Source organism: Schistocerca serialis, chromosome 1, assembly GCF_023864345.2.
Source record: "Schistocerca serialis cubense isolate TAMUIC-IGC-003099 chromosome 1, iqSchSeri2.2, whole genome shotgun sequence".
NCBI classification, from domain to species: domain Eukaryota; kingdom Metazoa; phylum Arthropoda; class Insecta; order Orthoptera; family Acrididae; genus Schistocerca; species Schistocerca serialis.
The window spans coordinates 541,485,075-541,498,212 of record NC_064638.1 but is presented as its reverse complement, the minus strand read 5'-3'; the positions used below and the strand labels follow the sequence as shown (position 1 = coordinate 541,498,212).

The 13,138-nt window shown below is 38.7% G+C and overlaps 1 long non-coding RNA gene across 3 annotated transcripts in view; it reads right to left on the bottom strand.

Moving 5' to 3' along the window:
- Positions 1–18: 18 nt before the first annotated feature.
- Positions 19–13,138, bottom strand: part of LOC126475102 (uncharacterized) — a 55,692-nt gene continuing 42,572 nt past the window's right edge. For all 3 annotated transcript variants that reach the window (XR_007586654.1, XR_007586656.1, XR_007586655.1), the window contains exon 4: positions 19–1,177. This is a non-coding gene — a long non-coding RNA (uncharacterized LOC126475102). The remainder of the gene's footprint in view (positions 1,178–13,138) is intronic.

Genomic DNA, 13,138 nt, shown 5'->3' with positions numbered 1-13,138 from the left:
AAAACCAGGTATCTTATTTCAGAGGGACTTGCATGATTTTATATTCTGTATAAAATAATAGTACTCTTCAGTCAGTGTAAAATGGATTACTGGTAAGTATTTTAAGATAAACTTTCAACTTTGATGTTTGAGTGATCACTCCAGTAGTTAGTTCATAATCTGAGTCCTGTGTGCAGTGAATGATTCGCACACAGTGCTGTATGGTATTTCTCTTGGGTTCCTGTCTTATGTTTGTAGAGATTAGAGTTTATGGTTGGCTTCAGTGTCATGAACAATAAAACTTCTCAATAATGCCACATTAATTACATTCACCACTAGGAGGACCAGCAATTGTGAACTACCTGGAAGGAGCACTGCTGGTCACTTTGAACGGTGAAGTTTTTCTTTCTTTCTTTTTTTCAGTTTTACTCATCAAATTCAGTCCGTTGTCTTTAAATGTCACCAGTGTATTATGCTTACCCTACCGATGTGTGATGCTTAATTTTTTCTATAAAGACTACACAATATTTAATTGAAGAAAAATGATAAAAGTAAGAAATACATCATGAATACATTATTAATTGAAACTAAACTTACAAATGCAAATAAATATATAATTATAAAATTACATTTTTTATCTCTACGACCTGTTCTCAATTAAAATCCCAAACAGGCCATAAGCAAAAATTTATTAGGAAACAGAAACAAAAATGGACATAAATTGTTTCTTCTCTATATGACATGTTTTCAGTCAAAGCCACCTTCTTCATCAAAATGCTTTGCACACACATAACTGAACACTTCCAGCACATGGACCACATATCAATTTTTTGTACAGTATGCACAGATTTTTATTTTGTTTGAACCTTTGCATACTCCTATCTGGCAGGTCTTCCGTACTGGTACCTTACATATTTCTCTGGTCCAGAATATCAACTCCAAATTGAACGGAACTGTAGCAGTTCACAATTTCAGGGAATTTTTTATGTGGTTCTTGGTTCACTGTGACTGACTGATACATTGTGCTCATTGAATAACACTTTTCTTGGTCTTTCCCTTGTACAAAGTAATTGTTGTGTCACCACATATGTATAAGATAGGATCATACAATGATCCATTAGTAGACTTTGCTGATGGAAGGACTTCTGTTTGGGGTTTCTTCAATGTACCCACTTCAACTGCTCTGCAAGATGTTCAGCTGTGAAGAAAGTTGTCACAGTGACAATTTTTCCTTTTGAAGTGTAATGTTGCATGAGATGTGTAACAACACGCTCTGCAATAATAATAATAATAATAATAATAATATACAGTGAGACGGAAGAATTCATGATTGCAATACAGGATCAAACAATAAACACCAGATATTACAGCAAGCATATTATTAAAGATCCCAATACCACAACAGATAAATGCAGACTTTGCAAACAACAAGTAGAAACAGTAGATCACATCACAAGTGGATGTACAATACTAGCAAATACAGAATACCCCAGAAGACATGACAATGTAGCAAAAATAATACATCAACAGCTTGCCTTACAACATAAACTTATAAAACAACATGTTCCCACATACAAGTATGCACCACAAAATGTACTGGAGAACGATGAATACAAATTATACTGGAACAGAACCATTGTAACAGATAAAACGACACCACATAACAAACCTGACATCATACTCACCAATAAAAAGAAGAAATTAACACAACTAATCGAAATATCCATACCCAACACAACAAATATACAAAAGAAAACAGGAGAAAAAATTGAAAAATACATCCAACTGGCTGAGGAAGTCAAGGACATGTGGCGTCAGGATAAATTTGACATTATACCAATTATACTATCAACTACAGGAGTCATACCACACAATTTCCACCAGTACATCAATGCAATACAGCTACATCCAAACTTATATATACAACTACAGAAATCTGTAATTATTGACACTTGTTCAACTACCTGAAAGTTCCTAAATGCAATGTAACATATACCGTACAGTTAAAAGGAAGTCACGCTTGATCAAGGTCTGCGTCACCTTCCATTTTTAACCAGACATAACGTCTGAGACAAGAAAGAAATAATAATAATAATATAATAATAATAATAATAATAATAATAATAATAATAATGTTTGTTTGTCCATGTTAACTTTACAGTCTTGGACATCGTCATTTTTTGTACAATTATATCAATATCTTGTCATTCCAAGAATGAATATATACATCAAGTAGCACATTGTATATAATTCCATGCAATAATGTTATAAACACATTAGCACATTATATATCACTCCATACATATAATGATTATATACATCAATTAGCCAATAATAACAATACCACCACTAATATACTGCAGTACGTAAAAGAATAAACTAACAGTACCGCAGCTCAGACTTCTTTTAATGAGTATAAACATCTTTCTATTAACAAATTTTTCAACTTGCCCCTGAAAAGATTGCCTTGGGGTTGCTTTATATTTTTGGCAACTTATTATAGAATTGTCTCTCAGTTACATATGGACTGTGGTCTGTAGCTTTCTTGTTAGTCCGTATCCTATGATAGTCACTTTTGGCTCGAGTATTGTAATTATGGGTATCACTGTTCTTTACACTATTTTCCTCATTCTCTTTTACAAACATTATGGTCTTAAATACATACAATGAGTAAACAGTCAGTAATTTATAATTTTTGTAATAGTACCTACAGGACTGGCTTTTGCTTACATTAGCGATTATCCTAACTGCTCTCTTTTGAAGCCTGATAATGCGATCCATATAGACAGTGGGTGCCCCACCCCAGACCTTGATCCCATTTTGTAGATGTGATGGTATTAACCCATAATACACTTGTTTAAGGACAAGGGGAGCTATTATATTTGCAAGACGTTTTAGTAAGTAAATATTACTAAAAAACTTTTTACAGGTGGAGCCGATATGCTCTTTCCAAGTGAGATGTTCATCAATCAATATGCCTAAAAACTTATGTTTGTCAGACGTTTCAACTGTAGAAAGTGATTGAGTATGAGTATTATTAAAATGTAGCAAGAACTTTGTTACTACAGTCTGTCATTATTCAGTGTAAGCTTATTCACTGTTAGATATTCTGTGATCATTTCAAAGTTCTCTTTGTTGCTTTGGAATGCTGCCCACTCTGTACAGCCCCAGCTAATAAAAGATGTATCATCAGCATAGTTCACTAGTTTGGAGTTTTTCATTAATATATACTATAAACAAGAATGGTCCAAGTATACTTCCTTGGGGAACTCCACAATTGAGAGTTCTGTATGCTGACTTTACTGTTTGGATCTTACTTTCATTCTTATAATTTAGTTTTGTGCACTGTCTCCTATCACGGAGATAAGAACTTAGTAATTTTAGAGCTACTCCTCTTATCCCGTAATTTTCTAACTTGGATAACAGTACTGCATGATTCACAGAATTGAATGCTTTACACAGATCTAGGAAAGTCCCTATAACTTTGTTTCCTTCATCCAGCCTATTCAGTAGTTCATGGAAAGAAGTTGCTAATGCTGTTATTGTGGATCGTCCTTTCTGAAACCCATGTTGTGTTTTGTTTAATAGTTTGTATTTACAGAAGAGGATTCCATTTTATCTAAAATTATTCTTTCAAGCAGCTTGCCAAATGTTGAAGTCAAAGAGATTGGCCTGCAGTTACTTATGTCTGTGATAGCCCCCTTTTTATACACTGGTTGTATCTCAGTGATTTTTAAAAACTCTGGAATGGTCCCCTGGCCAATTGAACTGTTAATTAGATGTGTTATTGGTTTTATTAACTCATTTTTGCATTCTTTAAATAGTGTGGACGATATGACATCACAGCCACTAGATGATTTTACTTTTAGTTTTGAGATTATATTCATGACCTCAAACTCTGTTACACTCCTTAGGAAAAATGAATTACTCATTTTAACTTTGTTTATTTTCAGGGCTGATTTATCTTTTTCTTCTCTGCATGCCTTACTAAAATCTTTAACGAAGGCCTCACATACAGACTTTGGTTCATTCAAAAGTATTACATTTTCTTCTAATGCAATGTTGCTGCAGCCTGGTTTTTCTCTATGTTCACATTCTTTGTTTACAATATGCCAGGCTGTTTTGCTAATGTTACTAGCTTTTCTTATCTGTTCAGCATAGTGAAGTGCTTTTAGTCTCTTCAAGGATTCCCTGTGTGTCTTTCTGGTGCTTTTGTACTTTGTTAGGAAGTACTGCAATTTTGTTTCTCAGAACAGCACATAAAGGGCCTTCATATTTTCCTTTAGTTTATGTATTTCTGGGGGAATTTTAAGTTTCTTTGTGGAATCTGATTTCTCTAGTACTTTTTTTACTATTGGACATGCCTGATTAAAGCTATGGTTAAATATTTCATAGAAAAGGCCCTACTTTTCATTAATACCTTGTGATCTATATACCGCATCCCACTCTCTCTCAGCAAGCTCCTTCCTAAGTAAGCAATGGTATGTTGGTGGGTCTTTCACCTTGTTTACACAAGTACTCATCACCCCCGTTCCCAGAACTCCTGAAGACAGATGTTGAATGTGGATATTGTATCATAGACACAGTCCCTTTGACTGTTCAGAGATGTAACTAAATCCGCCCAAAGACGTAAACAACCATGCATGAGCAGTGCCTATTAGATGGAGGGCGTCCGACAGCTGATCAGTTCCACTTATTCCACCAGGAAGGAGGTACACGGCTCATGTTTACTGTAGTTCAACCATGCCTAGATGGTCAATACTGCAGTTTGATTGCATCCGCATTGTTACTTAGTGCCAGGAAGGGCTCTCAATGAGGGAAGTATCCAAGCATCTCGGAGTGAACTAAATCGATGTTGTTCGGACATGGAGGAGACACAGAGAGACAGGAACTGTCGATGACATGCCTGCTCAGGCTGCCTAAGGGTTACTACTGCAGTGGATGACCACTACCTACAGATTATGGCTCACAGGTACCCTGACAGCATTGTCACCATGTTGAATAATGCTTTTTGTGCAGCCACAGGACATTGTGCTATGACTCAAACTGTGCGCAATAGGCTGCATGATGCCCAACTTCTCTCCCAATGCCCATGGCGAGGTCCATCTTTGCAACCATGACACCATGCAGCTCAGTACAAATGGGCCCAAAAACGTGTCCAATGGACTGCTCAGGATTGGCATTATATTCTCTTCCCTGATGAGTGTCACATATGCCTTCAACCAGACAATCGTCAGAGACATGTTTGGAGGCAACCCGGTCAGGCTCAATGCCTGAGACACACGGTCCAGCAAGTGCAGCATGCTGGAGGTTCCCTGATGTTTTGGGGTGGCATTATGTGGTGCCTATGTACACCGCTGGTGGTCATGGAAAGTGCCACAATGGCTGCATGATATTTGGAGGCCATCCTCTGACCAATAATGCAACCACATTGGCAGCATATTGGCGAGGCATTCGTCTTCATGGATGACAATTCGTGACCCCATCATGCTCATCTTGTGAAAGACTTCCTTCAGGATAATGACATCGCTTGACTAGAGTGGCCAGCATTTTCTCCAGACATGAATCCTGTCAAGCGTGCCTGGGATAGATTGAAAAGGGCTGTTTATGGACGATGTGACCCACCAACCACTCTGAGGGATCTATGCTGAATTGCCGCTGCGGAGTGGGACAATCTGGACCAACAGTGCCTTGATGAACTTGTGGATAGTATGCCCCAACGAACACAGATATGCATCAGTGCAAGAGGATGTGCTACTGGATATTAGAGGTATATGTCTACAGAAATCTGGACCACCACCTCTGAAGGTCTCACTGTATGGTGGTACAACATGCAATGTGTGGTTTTCATGAACAATAACAAGGGTGGAAATGATGTTTATGTTGATCTCTATTCCAATTTTATGTACAGGTTCTGGAACTCTCAGAACCTAGGTGATGCAGAACTTTTTTTGATGTGTGTAAATGCACCTGGTTCGTAGTTCAAGATACAGTTGTGTTCAAAATGGTGCTAGACTGGGGCAGCTGCTGTAAAGTCCTCGGTCTTGAGTCTTTCACCATGAGCTTGCCTGTCATCGCATCTTAAACATTGTATGGCTTCTATGAACTTATCCTTCCCACAGTGTGAGAAAAACATGGCAGTCCCCACACATGAGACCAAAGAAGTTTGAGGGGGAAATTCTCTCCTTGATACACTCCACGTGCATACATTATGCTATGCAGCTTCTAATTGGTCAATATCATATACGCATGTGTCATCCTGGAGAGCTTCTCGGGTTTTAATTTCTGTAAAGGTTTTTATGTTCTGTAGAATGTTATTGTTTATCAACACTGGCCATGCAGTCAAGTTGCTCCTTCTCACTATAAGTTTCTTACAGATACATGTTTGCCTTGGAGTTTTCACCAACACACTGTGGCACTCTAGTCTTCCACGTGCATATTCTCCAAATGAGAACACCAACACCCCATAATAATGGGGAGCATTAAACTTCCGCAGAGCACAACAAGGTACTGACAGAACAGCAACAAAAGTATGCTCACTCTATTATTAAATAAAGTAAAATGGAAAGTAAGAGAGGAAACTACATCACAACAATCCAAAAGGTCAAAATGACTGAATGCATTCCTTTACAGTAAAAATGTTTATAATTCATTCTGTTTTTGTAAAAGATTTTTGTCTTGGATAGAATTTATAAACCACCAATGTACATTAAAAGTCATGAAATATACGCCCCCTAAATTAAAATACACACTTTCTATTAAAGGTTTAAACAATGCTCACCAGTCAGATTTACTGATATGGTTCTTCCATTGTTAAAATATCTGACTCAACTTCAGCAACACTGTTCAGGTCTGACCTCTCAGATGATAGTGAATTGTAGTTCAGTCTTCTCGTCATATACATTTGGAATCCATTTGGTTTCCACACAAGGGACATGGCAGAAATTTGCATTAGTTACAATAATTTTTACAATAACAAATTATAATACATCATATAAGTGGTATTTGTATGAAAAACTGCATCCAGTAACTGTGTTTTAAGACTTGTAATTGCTCTATCTTGTAAATAAAGTTTTTGATGATGGTACTTCCCTGAATGCCTTACAATTACAGTTACACTTCCAGTATACAAAAGGGTAATACAAACATACTACATAACTATGGTATAAAGCAATATCAGTTGTCCCTATACAGGGTGGTCCATTGATAGTGACTGGGCCAAGTACGTCACGAAATAAGCATCAAACGAAAAAACTGCAAAGAACGAAACTCTTCTAGCTTGAAGGGGGAAACCAGATGGCGCTATGGTTGGCTGGCTAGATGGCGCTGCCAAAGGTCAAACGGATATCAACTGCATTTTTAAAAAATAGTAACCCCCATTTTTACTACATATTTGTGTAGTACATAAAAAATATGAATGTTTTAGTTTGATCACTTTTTTCGCTTTGTGATAGATGGCACTGTAATAGTCACAAACATATAAGTACGTGGCATCATGTAACATTCTGTCAGTGTGGACGGTATTTGCTTCATGATACATTACCCATATTAAAATGGACCATTTACCAATTGTGGAAAAGGTCAATATCATGTTGATGTATGGTTATTGTGATCAAAATGCTCAACGGGCATGTGCTATGTATGCTGCTCGGTAGCCTGGACGACATCATCCAAGTGTCCAGACCGTTCACCAAATAGTTACATTAATTAAGGAAACAGGAAGTGTTCAGCCACATGTGAAACATCAACCATGACCTGCAACAAATGATGATGCCCAAGTAGGTGTTTTATCTGCTGTAGCTGCTAATCCGCACATCACAAATTGTGCGAGAATCGGGAATCTCAAAAACGTCGTCGTTGAGAATGCTACATCAACATCGATTGCACCAGTATCATATTTCTATGCACCAGGAATTGCATGCCGACGATTTTGAACGTTGTGTACAGTTCTGCCGCTGGGCACAATAGAAATTATGGGGTGATGACAGATTTAGCGACCAATCATCAGTCACCAAGAGTGGTAACGTAAACCGGCATTATATGCACTATTGGGCAACGGAAAATCCATGATTGCTGCGACAAGTGGAACATCAGCGACCTTGGCGGGTTAATGTATGGTGCAGCATTATGGGAGGAAGGATAATTGGTCCCCATTTTATCAATGGCAATCTAAATGGTGCAATGTATGCTGATTTCCTATGTAATGTTCTACTGATGTTACTACAAAATGTTTCACTGCATGACAGAATGGCGATGTACTTCCAACATGATGGATGTCCGGCACATAGCTCGCGTGTGGTTGAAGAGGTATTGAATAGCATATTTCATGACAGGTGGATTTGTCGTCGAAGCACCTTACCATTTCCCGCACGTTCACCGGATCTGATGTCCTCGGATTTCTTTCTGTGGGGAAAGTTGAAAGATATTTGCTATCACGTCACGATCCACTGACAACGCCTGACAAGATGCGTCAGCACATTGTCAATGCATGTGCGAAAATTATGGAAGGCAAACTACTCGCTTTTGAGAGGAATGTCGTTACACGTATTGCCAAATGCATTGAGGTTGATGGACATCATTTTGAGCATTTATTGCATTAATGTCATATTTACAGGTTGTTGTTGTTTGTTGGTTTGAGGAAGGAGACTAGACAGCGAGGTCATCGGTCTCATCGGATTAGGGAAGGACAGGGAAGGAAGTCGGCCGTGCCCTTTGAAAGGAACCATCCCGGCATTTGCCTGGAGCGATTTAGGGAAATCACGGAAAACCTAAATCTGGATGGCCGGACGCGGGATTGAACCGTCGTCCTCCCGAATGGGAGTCCAGTGTCTAACCACTGCGCCACCTCGCTCGGTATATTTACAGGTAATCACGCTCTAACAGCATGCATTCACAGAAATGATAAGTTCACAAAGTTACATATATCACATTGGAACAACCGAAATAAAATGTTCAAACATACCTACATTCTATATTTTAATTTAAAAAACATACCTTGTACCAACTGTGCATCTAAAATTATGAAACATATGTTTGTGACTATTACGGCGCCATCTATCACAAAGGAAAAAAAAGTGGTCCATCTAAAACATTCATATTTCTTTACATACTACATGAATATGTAATAAAAAATGGGGGGGCCTATTTAAAAAAATGCAGTTGATATCCGTTTGACCTATGGCAGCACCATCTGGCAGGCCAACCATAGTGCCATCTGGTTTCCCTCTCCAAGCTAGATAAGTTTCGTTCTTTGTAGTTTTTTTGTTTGATGCTTATTTCGTGAGATATTTCGCCCGGTTACGATCAACGTACCACCTTGTATGTCTAAAATCACAGAGAGCTGCATACATACACAGGTTTGCATGTATTTTGAGAACAATGAGTTACTGAATGGAGGACAGTTTGGATTTAGACCAAACGTATCTACCACAAAAACTGTTGAAAGCCTGCTGACTGCAATTGACAATGATTATGACACAAAGATGACCACCTGTTCCAAAGTTACAGCCTTAAGTAAAGCTTTTGATTCTGTATAACATGAGATTATTGCAACGAATCTAGAATACTATGATATTGTAGATGAACCACTGAATTTAATTAGGTCTTACCGAAGCAACATGCAACAATTAGTATGTGTCAATGAGAGGAGCTGAAAATAAATAGAGAAATCTCACAAGGCTCTGTGCTTGGACCAGTCTTCTTTCTTGTCCATGTTAATTATTTGCAATATGGCCTACAAAACTGTCCCATATGCTGACGACATGACTATTATTTCATCCACTAAGGATGTGAAGGTAGTGATGGACTATTCAAAAAGACCCATAGTGTTAAATTTTGCCTCTAGTGACAAAAAGAGAATTTTTCATGGCCTTTTTTCGGGCCATCATCACTTTTTTCCTCCAACCACGTCCATAATCACTTTTCTCTTTTACTGTTGCTTTTCAGTAATCTTCTTGACAGTATTTTATTATTTATATGGGAAATAACTTTCAAGTTTAATTCCATTTGTATATCATTTTGAATCAATGTCTCTTGATGTGACTTTTCATGCTTTCCCGGCGGATCTGTCGCAAATAGGCTTCTTGGGTTTGCTGTCACATTGTATTGGTAATAACAAATCCTTCGCCTCTCACTTTACTTCTATAAATAGTGTGCAATGAGGTAAATCACAATGAGTGAATTTTATTCTCTACTTTTAATTTCACAAGAATCAGTAGCCTGCTGTTCATGAATGTGAGTTTACTACTAAATGAATATATTACTAGACTTTACCATGCCTATGGGGCAGAAACAAATGGAATATCTCTTTAAGAACTGACTTACTTACTCACTTTCAGTAGCTAATGTCACAGTAAGACACATCTGTTTTAAATAGTCTGTCATGAGAAACGAGATCTGTCCACCCATCATTATAATTGAAGCAGTGTATCAAAACCAGTTGGCGTAAAATGCAGAAGAATTACTGCTAAGCTGTTTATGTTATTTAGCAGCTTCGACAGATTACAGTCCTCTTCCAGCACCAATACAATACCACAAAGTGAAGTCTGAGAGAATGGTCATGTGGTGCTGCACAGCAGGAACAATCAGGTAATTTACTTATGAGGTAAATTGACATACATGTATTCTGGGCGACAGATCATACTCGAGAGCACAACATGAGGTAAAACCACAAAACACCTCATTTAGCTTAGTCCCGCAACAGAACTGCCTGGCCATTACACCTCAATGACGATGTACTATTTGCAACTTAGGAATGTTGTTAGATGAAAAACACCAGTGAGGACACACAAAACAACACATTTCTAGCCACAAGCATCAAAAGAACAAGACTTGTCACACAAACAAATCACAGCAACCTTTATTATGAAATGCTTTTGAATAGTGTTCTTCACAAAGCCAAAATTTAAAGGAAATCAGCTTTGATTTGTATGCAGCTTTGACAAAAGCAGAAATTTCATTCAATAACATGAACCATCCAGCCTTCAAGACACTCTTCAAAAAGATGTCAATGCTTGATTAGAGTACTTTAAGAAAAAACTACACTCATGTTCAGAAAATCAGAACACCTTGAATGACTAGAGATAGGACATTCATATTCATATGCACAGGACATGTATGGGGGTAATCCTAAAAGTAAGGGCTCCTATTTTTTTTATAGGTACATAGAACTGTTTATTTCTACAATGGTTTACAGCTTGAACATTTGGCTATTTTTTGACATAATCACCATTTCTATCGAGGCATTTTTGTTGACGCTGTGGCAGTTTTTGTATGCCCATGTCATACCAGCACGCCACCACGCTGTTCAGAAAGTTATGAACCTCTTCTTTCACCTCGTTGTCGGAACTGAATCGCTTGGACCCCAATTAATGCTGACAGATACTGTGAGACTCTGAAAAAAAACTCAAACAGGCAATTCAGAAACAGAGAAGAGGAGTGTTGAGCAAGGGCATACACATTCTCCATGACAACGCTGACCCACACATCGCTCGGCAAACCGTTGCTCTCCTGCAACAGTTTCAGTGGAACATAATCACCCACCCACCCACCCTATAGTCCTGACTTGGTGCCCAGTGACTATCACCTGTTCCTTAGGTTAAAAGAACATTTGGTCAGAAAGCGATTCAGCTCTGACAACAAAGTGAAAGAAGAGGTTATTAACTTTCTGAACAGCATGGCGGCGAGCTGGTATGACATGGGCATACAAAAACTGCCACAGTGTCAACAGAAATGGTGATTATGTCGAAAAATAGCTAAATGTTCAAGCTACAAACTGATATAACCATTGTAGAAATAAACAGGTCTATGTACTTATAAAAAATAGGAGACCTTACTTTGGGATTACCCTCGTACATTAGTATGTTCCACAGAAACGATTAGCATTTGAACCATTTTGGCCCGCAGGTTAAAGGCCAACATCAATCTTCCAGAGCAACATCATCTACCAGTAAAATATGTCTGCGGCTCTTGTTGTTGCTATAAACCGAAGGTAATGGATCTTGTGACTTGAGCAGACATGCAGGATGCCTCGCAGATGTATACACAAACCATAAATCAAATCAGTGAGTTTGAAAGAGGGACCATTATTGGCATCAGAGAATGTGATGCATCCATCTGGAAACAGCTGTTTGTGTGGGACAAAGTGTTTTTGCAGTGCAACAAGTGTGTGCAGAATGGTTCATGGAAGGCTGTACAACGTGACAAGATGGGTCAGGTCACACAATCCAGACCATCCCCCTGAGAAGATCAACACTTCATCCGAGTGGCATTGCAAGACAGATCTGTGTCCTCCTTGGCTCTAGTGCATCAGTGGAACACGTCGTACACTACCAGGGGCAACAGCCCATCACCTTTTTTTATGCCAAGGGTTAAGTGCACTCATCCACTTCTCCGCCTACCTTTGACAAATGTGTAGAAACATGATAGATGACAATGGTGTTTGGAACGAGACAACTGGGGACAGGAATAGCATCAGATAGTACTTTCAGATGAATCCAGGTTCTGTCTGTGTGAAAATGATGGCCGAATTTTAGTTTGCTGAAGACAGAGGGAGTGGCACCACAGTGATTGCATCCACCCAAGACAAACAGCAACAACTCGTGGCCTTATGGTGTGGGGTGCTATTGGGTACAACCCAAATTGCAACTGGTGCATGTCCAGGGCACTGTGACCAGTATGACCTGTGTGAATGACATCCTGTGAATCGTAGCCACATCATTTCTGCACAACACCCCAGATGCCATTTTTCAGTAAGACAATGCATGACCACATGTTGCTGCATGAACATTTGGTGTCTTGGTGTGACAGGATGTCAGCCTTTTTCCCTGGCCCACCAGATCACCAGACTTATCACCAATGGAAAATGTGTGGATATGGTGAAACAACAGGTGCAGCACTGTGACCCAATGCTGACCACCACAGGTGAACTTTGCAACAAACTGCCAAGATGAGCTACTAAAATTCAAGCTCTCATTAAAAAATAGTCATTCACCAGCTGTTGATGAGATCCATGATAAAATGATAAAACTATCTGCAAACCTTACTCTCACACCCTTATTCTTCACTGTCTGAGTGCATTTTACCAGATTTTCTAAAAACTGCTCAGCATTACCTCTCTATATGAGTGGAGACTCCTAGCAAATGTAAAATTATACACCTG